Genomic DNA, 14182 nt, shown 5'->3' with positions numbered 1-14182 from the left:
ATACATCCACGTAGCCCCCCAAAAGAAAAACTGAACAAAACAAGCGAAACACAACAATTACACAGCTTGATTCGGTTTCGTTTCGTTTGGCTCGATTTTGGCCTGGCCAAAAGTGATGAAAGTGAAGACAAAGTGGGTCTGCTAATGGCAGGTGCCGCACCAGATCTGGAGATCTCGGGGATTCAGGAGATTCGGAGGAGTGGCCGGGATTCATGTCAATTAGAGCTGGAAAAGTTAACATCATCTGGCATCTTACGTATGCGAGCGTATAGATCGTTAGACCGATGTGTATCTTTGGGGAATTATGTAAACGATGGCCAAGTATCTATGGACACGAAAACTGCGGAGTGGTGTGGTGGAGAAAACTCTTGATTAGCTCATATAATAATTATGGTTGCGTTGCACTTAACTATCGGTTGTGTGCGATTTTTGTTTTCTTGAATATTATATGTGCTATTAAATGGGCTTAAATCGGTTTATAAATTGTCTTCTTCAACCATTTGATTAAATTTAAAACAAAAAGTATACTCATATATAAATAGCTATACTCATGCATTAAAATCCCCTTGAGTCAAAGTTGCAAAGTAGCAATGCACTTGAATACCTAGGTTACCAACTCCCTGGGAGAAAACGCATTCAAATACTCGACTCTTAAACTCCTTCACTCAATTTCCCAACAAGTTGCCTTTGGAGCACGCACTTGGTTGATATGTCACATGTTTTCCGTAATTCGAGGCATTAGCAATTACCACTTTGCCTTTAGCCTTTCTGGCTTTCGACTAAGAGGTTTCATTAAGTTTCTCCATTTTGTCTCTATTTCTCCGTGAATTAGGAGTCTTTACCTAGCTCATGAGACGCACAAAAGTCGAACAAAAATTTCGCATAATTAGTGGCGGCAAGTCAGGAACTAAACTGAACAGATATGCAAAATGGGAAAAATTCAAACGGAACGGTAAACAGCCCGCTGACGATGATTGCATAATTCTGACTAAGATGCAGATGCAGAATGCAGAATGCAACTCCGCAGAGATACTACACACACCTAGCAGCACACACACACAAATCACTGCGAAGTGAAATCAAATGAACTAAGCCGCAAATGCAACTTGTAAGGTGAGTCGCCTCGGAAGTCAAGGAACCCATAAGCGTTGACAATATGCTGAGCAAAGGGGTGGGGAATCAGGGCTCAAATGCCAGCGACATGCTAATTATGCTATATTTATGAGAAATGCACAAAACACTGAGCCCGGAACCGTGTCTTCTCGAGTGAGAGTCTTTACACGGAGGAAAATAGTTAGGAAGCCAGCATATCTAGACATTCTTCAAGTCCGAAGCTCTTGAAGGATTGAAATAGTTTAAAGTATGATAATAGTATGCATATTCTTAAGAAAGATGTACCATTAAGCTTGCTGAGTATAAATTCACATACTCTGTATATAAATGTATCCTATATTTTTGCTTTCCTCAAACTTTTTTAGTTTGCATATGGTGGTGGCTGGTGCTGTAAAAGTTTGCCTGAGGTTTTTTGCATCTTTTCCCGCAGTGCATGTGTGTTGAAGTGCATTGGCGTGCATATGAGGAGCACATTTGGCTCCATGGCAAACTTTTGCCTGACATTTGCCTTTGCCGTTGCCAACGAGTATGGAGCTGTACAGAACGCTCCACGTTCTCGTTCACGACTTTGACAAGAACTCGGCCCATCAGGGGCCATTATCATGCGCCTCATCAGCGCCGTCGTCTAACTCTAACGCCAAAGTCATTAAACTCGCGCCGCAGCTTCAAGTTGGGAGAAGAGATTCCAACTCCCAACATCCAGCTCCCAACGCCCCACTGCTGGCCCAAACAGAATGAAACCAAAGCTCGGCTAACGACTAATTTGCGCATATGACAGGGCGACATGCGAGTCGTTCGATGGGCAAAGACGCAGTCCCAGTCCCACTAGCCGTTTTGCCATTTTGTGGCCCTCGGTTAAAGACTGGCCTGCAATGTCAACGATTGGCAGCTCTCGTTCGGCGGATCGTTGGACTGACTGGCTGGGATAGCTATGTGCGTTGGTTTCCCATCCGCCGTCCACCATCCACAATCCACCAGCCGCCAGTCAGCTCTTCAGTTTTCCCATCCCGCCGTCTGGCCGGGATTGACTTTAAGCGCCCATAAACGGCGGCCCAGGCCCATGACACGTTTATGTGCTTTAGATGATAAGAGATGGGCAGGTTTAAAAACAAAAAAAAAATGGATCCGAATAACCATTGCACTTAAATGCCCAGGCGGCTAAAATGCTGGCACCCGCGGCGTATGCGCAACAAACGAGGCGTTGGGCCAAACAAATCGTTCAATTTGTTTCGAGTTTCTTTCGTTTTTTTTCACTCCTAATATATGCACTCCCCCATCGGTTATTCACTTTTGCCTAACTAAATAATATAGCACGCAACGGGGAAAATGTTAAATCATCCAGTACTGGGAAAATGGGAAAGCGAAAAGGGAAAGGCAGGTGGGAATCCGGTGGAGACCTCTGCTAATTGCTGAGCAATCACGTGTCAGGTTGCATATTGTGGGGCGGAGCGAATGCCAAAAGGTTATTGCGACAGGTGAAACTTATGAGCCAAAGTCACTCAAAAGGATGGCAGGTGGCGAAAGAAAGTATAAGGAACGAGCTTTAAATATAGGTGTAGAGGGAATTTTAAAATGTGCTTAACTAGCTACTTCAATTATGAGAAGTTTAAAGGCTTAACGCAAATGAAGGTCTCTCTCTATCTATCTCAATCTCTCTTTTTAAATCCTAAGATACATTCTTCTGAAGAGTAGTTTCTGACTTCTTAGTTTAAATTTAAGTTTTATATGCAAGAACAAAACAACACTTGATGATTAAACAGAAGTTAACTAGTTATCAATTACCACAAATCACAATCCAGAATGAATACTTAGTTCGCCTCGTTGACCACAGCACTTGCCTGCTTGCACTGAGTGTCATTAGCACCTTTAAGTCATCCGCCATACAATAGATCCACATATCCCACTTGACTCGCAAACTCCAGTTGGCCCAAACGCAGGCGACAGGGCCTAAGCATAGGGCTTGACAATGGCATTGGGTGGCAGCGGGTGGGAAATGGATGGATGCACCTTCGGGGCAGCACTCTAATTAAACACGACAGTGAAAATGTGCTCGCGCTGCCATTGACACGTGTGCCCAACAGCAACACCAACAATGCCAAAATCAACAATGGCCAATGTCCAGGCGGATGCAGTGCAGCCGATAGGCCGTTAACTCGTACAAATGCACTGAACAAATTTTAGATAGCTGCTAACAAATATATTTGTATAAAAAACCTTTATTCTCTGGAACATTACTATAGAAAACATAATAAAGCTTAAAGCTAATTTGGACAACTACAAATGCTTAAACATTTTTGCTTAGTGTACATATGTGAGCAGGCGGGGCCGGCTTTTCCTGATTTTCCGTTTGCCAACAGTTGCCGTGACCCTGCGACCCCCACGCATCCCCACCGCCCCGTTACCAATACATTCACAGAGATTCACGCACGTGATTTATGTGCGTGGGTGCGCATTTTAACGCGGCGACATCGCCGTGGATCCTTCTCCACCTCCAGTGGCTCCACCGATGTTCCGCCAGGACCTGGCCCAAACACGCTGATGGCAACTTTATTGAAAATCGCATATTTTATGTGGCCATGGACGCTGGGCGCCAGACTTTCCCGGCCAAACCGGGCAATTCAATCAGGATATAATTTTATGCGTAACTTAAACACGCAGGATATGTTAATATTGTGGCGTCCACGTAGAAACACACACGCACACACAAACAAACAAGATACCGGGGCACAGGAAAAATCGTTGCACTTTACGCTCGAAATAACAAAATACTATATGTGTAAACAACTCGGTGGGCGTGTGTTTGTTTGCGTGATTAATTAATTGCGTTTAAAGGATAATTGCCTCTAGCTTTCATTTGATTAAATTTCAGCCAGTTCGACCGTCGTCCTTGTGTGCGTGTGCGACAGGGATGGAGCAGTTGGTAGAGAGGGAGAGGTTATAAACATCAGGTCAATGCTCAGACAGCTGGCTTCCTGGATAGATTATGCACAGATCAGCCCGCACAACCTTTCACATTAAACTTTAAATGCAAGTCCGAGAAGACAGAAATAATGTATCGCACAAAAGTAGGCAACAAATTCTGAACATTTCATGTCCTGGGAGGCAAAGAAGGATGTATCTTAAGAGCAATGAATATGACTATGAAGACAAAGTGTTAAAACTATAGTTGGTCCATTATTCCACATAGTTGTATTCAGTATTATATTTAGTCTCACCCAATAAGCGCATCAAGCTTCGGTTCAACAATTTACCTTAGGAGCCACAATCAATTAGCCAGCTTTTTGTTAGCCGTATTCCATTCGACTGGCTTTTAACAGCATTTTAGTAATTGATTAATTGCATTCAATGTTCGTCAATTATGGCCATAATTTAAGTAAAACTTTTTCCCGCCACTCGCCAATTTTTTTCGCTCAACTTTTTTGCGACTTTTTGAATATTATTAATTTGCGATGGAATTTTATGCGAGAGCTAGCTAAATCGCAAATTAAATTTGCTATTTCTGTTACGTGACTCGTGACTGGTAAATGGTGACTGCTGACTGGTGGCATGATGCTTTAATTATGACAATTTTTTCATCCACGCCAAGATGGATTTGTTCGTTAACACGCCGAGAAGTTGACGTGTCAACTGTCTGACATATATATGTATATAATATATATATATAATCAGGAGCTGAGCGTGCCACTTCCTGTTCCTGCATAATCGATGCCAGTCGGCAACCTTTTTTCTCTTTTTTGGCCAGCATTTTCACACGCAAAGGGACGAGCAACAGCAGCCCAACAGCAACAAGAACAATATTAATAACAAATTTAACCAAGAGCAGACGGCACGGGGCCAAAAAGTTTTGGGAAACAAAATGTATATGCGTAAATCTCTTTAGTTGGCTCATAATTATGACATTAAGCGGCGATGCGGCTTGAATTTTAATTGGCATTCCGTGCGTTTTCTATTTATTATGACTTCGCCGTTTCTTCTGCGCTTGCTATTATGTTTATTAATAAATAATTTCCAGCTTGTCGGCGGGGCTATTGCCAATTTGTGGCCATTCAACGAGATTCGCGTTTATGGCCGCAGTTTGACATGTGTTTTTGCCCATAACCGTTAACAATTGTGGCGTGTCACCAGCGGATTGTTGGGTTCAATGTGGCTAAAATCTGAGAACTGAACAAATTTCTTCCCGGTGATTTATGCAAAGCTAGAACAAATTATCTGTGCACTACATTTGGGCTGTCTCATGAATTACTTGAAAAATTCCCCATCCCATCCGTGACCCGAATCGATTTGGTTGCATAAAGACGGACATGTAAATTAAGGTTAACGCTAATTGACATTTCGATTTGCACATAAAAACTTTGGGTCCGGGACTCGAAAACAAATTGCGGGCGAATCCAACGTCTTGGCACATTGTCTCACTCTTTTCTTGTTTTTATGGCCACATGAAAATTAAATTAAATCTGCGTGAAAATACGGTTACTTTGCTGTTTGTTTTTGGCTGTTTGATTCGGTCTGTTTTTATTGTGTTTGTCTTTGCTTGCCCTTCACACGCTTGAACTTTGAGTTCGAGCTCGACATTAAAAAAAAAAGCAGACAATCGGGAGCATTTAAGTAACAACAAATGGAATTGGTAACAACATCATTTGCCATTTCCGTGCGATTGTCTTGCAGTCAGTCGCTTCTGCCCGATAGCAATCTGAGCCAAAATGTTGCAATGCCATTCAGTTACAGCAACTATGCAAACAACGCACACACAGAGCGACAACGCCTGAATAAAGTTATTAGCGCATTTAACTGTGGCAACGGACGTGGCGCACTCGAGCATTGTTCGTCTGGCCAGCAACAACAGCAACAGCAACAACTGCCACCGTTGTTGCTGCGAATGCAATTTCCATTTTAATTACCTCGAAAAAGCCAGCTGAAACGGCACAAACAACAACAACAGCACCAACAACAGTGCCGAAGAGGCAGACGCTCGGCAGACAAACAACAGCAAAACAACGCCGCCAGTGGCGCATGCGTCGTGATGCATAGTAACTGCAACAACAGCACGGCAGCAACACCAACGACATACTGGCAACATCGTCCAACAATGGCCAAAACACTGCAGCACTACGGCTGAAATTAGTCACACACTTCGTGCATCGTTTAAAATACAAATGCATAGGCGATACTGGGTTTAAAAGTTGTGAGCAAGGATAATCAGCTCTTACTTTATATTGATACTGCTACTGAGCACACTAAGCATGCCTTAAAGATTCATCAAGTAGCAGATACATTTTAAAAGTAGCTGCAAAAATACATATATATGGTTTTAAAACTCTTCGATCCACTCACTTAGCGGTTGTTTGTGTGTCCATTAAAAATGCGAATTAAAATTCGACTTGTTGTCGCCCGGTTATCACTATATCGTACTATATATTGCCGAAGACACTTGTCGTCTTACTTTTTTTGTGCATAAATATTTCAACACTTTCGCTTTTGTTTGTGTCACACACACTCACTTATATATATAAAGTAAGGGGAGTGAGGGAAAATTGTTTTAATTATTCCCAACGTGAGGCAGCAACACCCGCCCCTTTTCTCGCTGCAGCAAATGCTGTGCATTTTAATTGCATTTTTATTTAATTTTACCTTGCTGCATCTAATTTGTCGTCATCTTGCATTGTTTGCCTCACTGTTGTTATTTGGTAATCATTTTTTGTTGCTACTGTAAGCTTTTGTTTTGGCTTCTCGATGTCGTGTTCAGTGCTTCCCACGCACTTTGCAGACATTTCAGTTGATTTTTTCTTTATTTGGCTGTCGTCGTGCGATCGTTTGCGTAATTTTGAACAGCAAGACCACAACAAATCATGAAAGTAATTTCGTCACAGTTGACACCATTGTCTGCGAACGAACGTCATCAAAAGTTGGCTTTTGTCGCCCAGAGAATTAATGCAAATTTTCATTATTACTGCTGTGTAGTTAACACTTCAGCTCATGGGATTTATTTCAAGCACTTTGCGCTGTGAAAACTAAAAATTTAGTTTAATTTTCCAATAAAATCCAATTCTGGTTCTAAAAAAAATAGATCTTTGCTTGAAGGAAACATTATCTAGATTTATGTGCTAACATCACTCTCGAAAATCCACAAATCTTCGGCGATTCAACATCCGCTGCGTCTGCGCAATTCTACTGACCCAATTTCGAATTGGTTTCCAAATCCATTCATTGTTGGCCCGATTCGCTGATGTCTGCTAATTTATGACCGCCTCTAGTTTTTTTCTACAGTGGGCGTTGCGATTGATTTACATACAAACACATACCATTCGCCCGACTTCTGACTTCTTTTGTGGCCATAACTCTTTAAGCCGCTTACATTTGCATTTCGGAATCGTTTAGATTACCATTTCAGATCAAAGATCGCTGGGGCTAACAATTTCAATACTGCCGGCTTACACAATCAACTGGCAAACATAATATGCTGAAAATTTCACACACCAAATGGTAATTAATAAGAGCCCAAACAAAAAGCGGAGCGCTGCCAGGCTGTATTATAAATTAATTACGACCACGATATCAAAGCGAAAGGCGCCGAAAGCTGAAAATTGAGAATCAGCCAAGTTGGCACATGGAAAAACAAGAAGGCTGTACAAATTAAATAATAAAAATATATAATAAAATATATTAAGGGTTTTAAAATGGTAAAAAAAAAGCCCACTCATAATAAAAAATATCTATTAGCTTCAAATGCTGAATGTAGAGGTGAATGAAGAATAATAAGATATTGTATAAGCCCCTCATATATGGATATAATCCATAACAATTTGTAAACATTTTTTTATTATTAAGATAGCCGAATTTTTTCAACATTTTTCATTTGTGAGTGTATGTTCTGAGCATTTTGTGCCCCCGCAGTTCTTTTCCAGTGGCCGTGGAAGTAACAGTAACAAATAATTAGCTTGTAAACTAAAAGTCATCATTAATAATGATTACCACTGGGGATCTGCTCGGTTCTCGCCAGCAATACAACCGGGTTTAGACCCTCCGCCCCGCCCCCTTTTCATAGCCCATTGTGTGGGTGTCTGATGGCAGATGCCGGCATAAACGTCAACATAATTAAGTGAGCGACTTCTTCGGGCATCGCCATCGACTTTTTCTACTCGGCTGCGATTTATTTCGCATTAACGTTAAATATTGCTTCCTAATTAACCACGGCCCGCTTGCCACATGCAAAAAGTGAGTGGGTGTTTTCGGGGGAAGGTGGGGGATCCAAAGTGAAATATATATATATATATAATGCCTCGTAGGTATCGAGTTTTGCCCTCGATGATGATGAGCAGGATGATGATGCGTCAATTTTGCGGCAGCTAATTAGTAGCCGGGAAAATAGATGAAAAAACACGCGCTTAGCGTTTACAGTTACTGTCAAAAGTTATGCCCAAAAACTCGGACCAGAAAACTCTAACTGCGATTTGGCGTGACGCATTACAGTTAAACTGATTTCAGTTTGTTACATTTCTGTGTTCTGTGGTCATCAGCAGGTTCACGTGGCCACCCACCGCAGTTTTTTGAACTCACATATTGGTGACTAATGAGAACTAGAGGGATCACAGAAATAATCACCTAAAAATAAAGGTAGCTAAGTTGTGCTTCGTAAGTAGCATTTAATAATCGAGTAATAATAATGCTGCTTCGCAGGTTTATGTAACCCAAAGTTTGCAAAACTGCTGGTTAAGTAGGCCAGCATTTTATCCTGATGATCCTGCCTGGTAGGTACATGCATTATGTGAACTGATGCCCCAAAGTCACATTCTGACTCAATCTTAGTTACTCACTTATTGATAATTACCATTTAGCTACCAAACCAGCCTAAGAGAAAGCCCAATGACTAAGCTGGCTTAGCATATTTGGTGGCATTAAAATCAAGTCGGAATCAATCGTCCGTTTCCACTAAGAGGGCCATACAAAGTTGTCAGCAGGAGGGCACTTAATTTAAGTACCATGCCCACTTTAAGCCTGGCCAGTCAACTTTCGCCCCCGAGTATGAGCCATAAAGTATGGCGACAATGCTCTTAGCCCGACTTTGGGTGCGATAAAAATTGATATATAATGGATTATCGTTTATTACACGCACGATTACCCCCGTTCGCACACACACACGCACGCATCTCGCAGAAGATGATGTCCTTGCCGGCGTCCTTCGCTGGATATGCATATTGTTTGCTTTTCTTCGCCTTACTTTCCACGTCTTTGTCCTTTTATTTTTTTCGTTGCGGCGTACATTTTAATGAGCCTTGGCACCCGCCCGCTGCCAATTTGCATGTGCAGCCGCGACCGGGCTCTCATATGGTTTTCGACCCACCGAGCCAGCAAACAAAGAAACGAATAAATAATCGCACAAAGTATTGCCGGCCATAAATATCGGAAGCCCTGAGGGCTGAAACACGGCAGAAGATGCTGCAACATCGGCGATGGAACGATGGAGGTGCAATTTCCATGCAGCATGAGTCGACAATAAAGTGCCATAATAAAGGCAGCAGTCTAAAGTTTGCAGGAGCAACATCTACGAGCGGTTCATAAGCAGAAGCAGCAACTCAGGCGGCCAGAGTTGCCAAATCAGTCATCGGGACTTGATAAATAAAACCCGATCAGCTGGGTAAATGGAACAATATGTGATAAAGTAAAGGTTTTAATCTATATGTAGATATGTTGTGCGATGAACTGCACCGTTAAAAGATTTTAAATTAATATATTTCTATATATATTGCATTTAAAATAAGCCAGTCTGCAATGGAAAATCGCCAACCTGCCAACACTTTTCAGCCAAAAGCAGTCAGCCAAGTAGCAACAACAATAAACAAGACGCGCAGCAATTTCACTGACTACTGAGAACTTTACGTACTGTGACGAGGACTCCTCTCCCACACCGGGCACTCCAACTCCCACTCCTCCTACCGAGAGCCCTCCGATTCCCTTTCCATATGGCCATCCCTTTTGGACCTTCCTGCACCGTGTGCACTGAACGAAAATTGAGCCGCTGAACGCATGTTGCGCACGCTAATGGGGCGTATGCGTAATGGGCGCGCTTATTAAAACTTAAAGAGGCGTGGCCCGACTCATTACCGGCGGATTCAAGGGACTACGCTTACCTTTTAAGGCAAATTGCCACGGAGTGAGTTCCGATTCCGTTCGTTGGGCAACTGAAATGAAGGAAAGGAGATTTGTAGTTAGTTGGTATTGCAAAACTATCTGAAATAATGTTGATTTTAATTACTATGTAGGCTAGTAGTTTTGCACTGTTTTATTTGTTAATATATTTTAAAATATAAAACAAAGTCATGAAATAAGCATACAAGTAAATGCTAACTGTTTATGCATTTTAATGCCTCATATTATATCACTTTTTTAGCTACTTGGCTGTTAAAGTTACTACACCAATAACATGATTTTTCTTCAGTGTCGATTTTGCACTTGCTCGTGTCTGTTGTTATTATATTATTGCTGTTGCTCCCTGGCTTGCCCCTTGTTGCCTTCATTTATATTACTCTGGCCTTTCTGTCGCCACTTCGCCTGCATTTTCCGCCGCTTTTCCCCGATTTTCCCAGCCCCCCGAACAGTTTTCCTCGGGCGCGGACGCTTTCATTCATGCGCCTCACGCTGCTCACTCATTTACCCTTTAACCGAAACGTTCGCCCCCCTTTTTGCATATCATTTGCGCGCATCTTGTTCACCCCTTCCACCACCACGGCCCCCCCTCTTAAGTGCATTACAATGAACTACGCTACGGAGCCACTGGAGCCACTGCATCCACCCCGTCGTGACTCGTAAATAAGTTTTATTGTGTTTGTGTGCCCACGCCCCCGAAAATAGACAGCTCCCCACTTCCTTTCCTTGAACTCCCTTTACCTTTTAGCCCAAAACCCCAATGCCACTCCCCCCTTTGGGTCCACAACGTTACAAGTTATCGCTTCCTTTTGTTTTTTGTTACTCGCTTTAGCATTTTTTGATAATTTAGCCAGCTTGCGCTCCCCAACGAAGTTGTCTAAATTGCTGGCATACATTCTGCAGCTAATACACATTCGCAAAAACTTAGTCTTCTTTAAAACCATTTCATTTCATACCAATAATAGTTAAAATGTTTTATATTAAGATTAATCATGAATCTTTGCCAAATCAAATTTAGTTTAACTAACTTAAAAATCAAGCACAGGTACAAAAAGATTTTCAGAAAATAACCCATCAAGTTGTTGACCAGTTTCATGGATTTTTCTCAGTATGTTGCTGCTGCCCACTGTGTTGCAGTTGCCACCGCTGATGTTCCTGTTGCTGCTGCTGCTGCTGCTGCAGCTTTTGTCTAGGTCCCAGGCAAATGACTACAAGAGTGGGCTTAGCAGGGACTCGGAGCCGAGGACTGCCGTTCCAGCCATCGCCACTGAATTATGGCATTCCTAATATGGGGTATACTCGTAGTTGTTGCTGCCCCCTCAAAAGCACCCGCCACTGGTTTGTTGCTGTTGCATATTTAAGAGCGAATGGGCGCAATTGTTGCGCGTTTTATTGTTTTGGGAATAAGTGCGGATTTATAGAAATTTTCAGTTTCCCCGGACTGCCATGGGCTAAGCTGGCCCCACGAGAGATTTTTTTTATTTTTGGATTGCTGCTGCTTTTGTTTTTCGCCAAATAAGTAAGCACGAAAACACGAATAATATGCAACAATATTTTTAATGCAATTCTCAGCAGTTTTCCAAGGGGCCAACTGAAGAATATTAAAAGAGGTAGAGGCCAAAGCGAGCTAGACTTCGACAGCATATGACATGAACTCAATTAGGTACTACCATGGTCTACACCCACAAAAAAAAAGAAGAAGGTACTTGGCTAAGAGTCCACAAATTACAAATGCCGCTCTGCATGTAAATGTTCACTTTTCTCTGGCCCAGCATCAAAATTAATATACACCAGTTTGGTCAGGAAGTGCAAGTAAGATGGCATGTTGCAGCCACAGAAAGAGACAGCTGGTTGGCGGGGAAAGAGACGGGCATAGTGGGCTAAAAGGACCAGAGATGGCGCAATAATAACAATGAAAATGCACAGAATGCGCCTTATATAAACGACAACAAATTGCCCATTTGGCACAGAAGACGATGATGACGGTTCGGCTGGTCCGAAAGGTTCGTTAGCAACCAAGTTAGGGAATATAGAATATGGCAAAGAGGGCACAGCACAGTGTAGCACAGCCAGCCCGTGACATGGTCGACATTAATTGGCTGCCATGTCATTCTGTTTATGGACAGGACTTGGCCCGGCCCCATTCTAATCCGTTCCATTCAGCTCTCCTCTGTCAACGCCAGGAAACTGGGATCGGTACATTAGCGTTGAACGCCGCCAGGAAGACCACATTGATTAATAAGAGTGGAGCGATGAATGGTAATTTGAAGGGCTTAGTAACTCGTACAATGAATGTTTGAAATTTGCTGTGCTATAAAGATATGATGCAAAAGACCCTATTTTACTCACTTACTTTTAATGAAGAAGTAGTCCATTGAAATCAATAAAAAGTGAAATGATCTAATTGTGTTTCTATCAATCACACATAACCCACTTCGCTACCCCTTCAGATGGATATCACATGACCCCAAAAAAGTCTATTCGGATGCAATAACAAGCGGAAAGGGGGTAGTCATGTCAGCTGTCCAGGCCACATTACGCATACGCCGCTTGGGACGTCCAAAGGACGATGTGTGTGCGCTTGTGTCTGCAGGTAGCCAAGAGACTATGACTGTGAGTCTGGTTTTGGTTCTCTAGTCAGACAGCCGTATTATTAACGCAGTTGCTGCTGCTGCCGCTGCTGCTGGCATTTGCAATTTTACGCCGCGCATGTGCCACTTACGTGTTTGGCTGCCACAAAACTCCGCTTGGCTTGGCTGACTCGGCTAAGCTCCTATCATGTTCAAGTGCTTGGCCCCAAAAACACAACACTAGATACAAAAAAACAAGAGACTCTAACCAAGAAAGAAACAGCGTGGCGAATGCATAGGGCTTCTGATGTTGCTGCTGTTGATGTTGCTGCTGCTGCTGCCGTAGATGTTGCTGCTGCATTTCCACTCGAGCTAACCCATGGTGTCACATTCGTCGACGCCAGTCAGTCAGTCATAGTCACCATCCGACTGGCTGTGTGTTGCAATTCTTGTGGTATTTGTGGCAGCATAAAATAAAACGTAAATGAGCGAAGGCAAAAGGCAACAGAAACAGAAACAGAAACGGCGGCAGCAACTGCAACACCACGATGCCACAATCTCATTTCGTAGCTGTCGTATTGAATTCAATGCATTTTCCGTACGACACCTTGAGGTGTTCATTTTCATGCCAGAAGAAAATGCGCTTAATTATGCGCCGTGTGCAAAGCGATTCTTTTATTTGCACATTGTTTGGAGGGCATAACTTGCAACTGGAGCGCGCTGCAAGGCTAAATTCGGCAATTGCAACACAATCGCAATGGTTCGAAAGAGTTTTACGGCCAAACAAAAAATGTTAAAAAAAAAGAGAGAGCGATAGCTTGAAGAGTTATTGCCAGAGACAGCACAAGCAGTCTATAAAAAATAAAAATAGACACACAAATAAACGAAACGAATCCCTGCAGAAATATGAATGAATACTTTATTGAATATTGTGCGACGTATGCAAAATGATGGCCGGCAATGCTGCTGTTGCCCGCTTCTGGTAAACCGAAGACCGCAACTGACAGGAAACCATTTAAACTGACCTCAAATGACAACGGCAGCGACAGCCGGGATCCAGACTCACAGTTCCAGACCCAGACCCAGCCCCAAACCCAAACCCAAACCCAAGCCCAGACCCAGTCACTTTTCCGGAAAATACATGCGAAACACAAAATGCAATGGCAGCGAAGGGAGGCAAAAAATAGACCCAACCCAAAACCATGGTAACCCATAGATGGACAATGCGCCGGGCTGGAATATAAAAACGTGGCAGCGAAGTAAAGAAACGACCAAAATGGTAGCTAGCCACAAACAAATTGGCAGCAATTTGAGGACCCAACAAAAGGCGACAAAAGCCCCACCGAATGTTGTTGTAA

The 14182-nt window shown here is 42.8% G+C and overlaps 1 protein-coding gene across 2 annotated transcripts in view; it reads right to left on the bottom strand.

The window, feature by feature from the left end:
- The window catches only part of LOC6736820, a 104996-nt gene that overhangs the window by 54685 nt on the left and 36129 nt on the right, over window positions 1-14182 (bottom strand). For both annotated transcript variants that reach the window (XM_039294322.2, XM_016170885.3), the window contains exon 3: window positions 10239-10289. The gene's annotated coding sequence lies outside the window, so the exon portion shown is untranslated. The remainder of the gene's footprint in view (window positions 1-10238; window positions 10290-14182) is intronic.

Source organism: Drosophila simulans, chromosome 3L (assembly GCF_016746395.2).
Source record: "Drosophila simulans strain w501 chromosome 3L, Prin_Dsim_3.1, whole genome shotgun sequence".
Taxonomy (NCBI): Eukaryota; Metazoa; Arthropoda; class Insecta; order Diptera; family Drosophilidae; genus Drosophila; species Drosophila simulans.
This window is presented reverse-complemented; position numbering and strand designations above follow the sequence as displayed.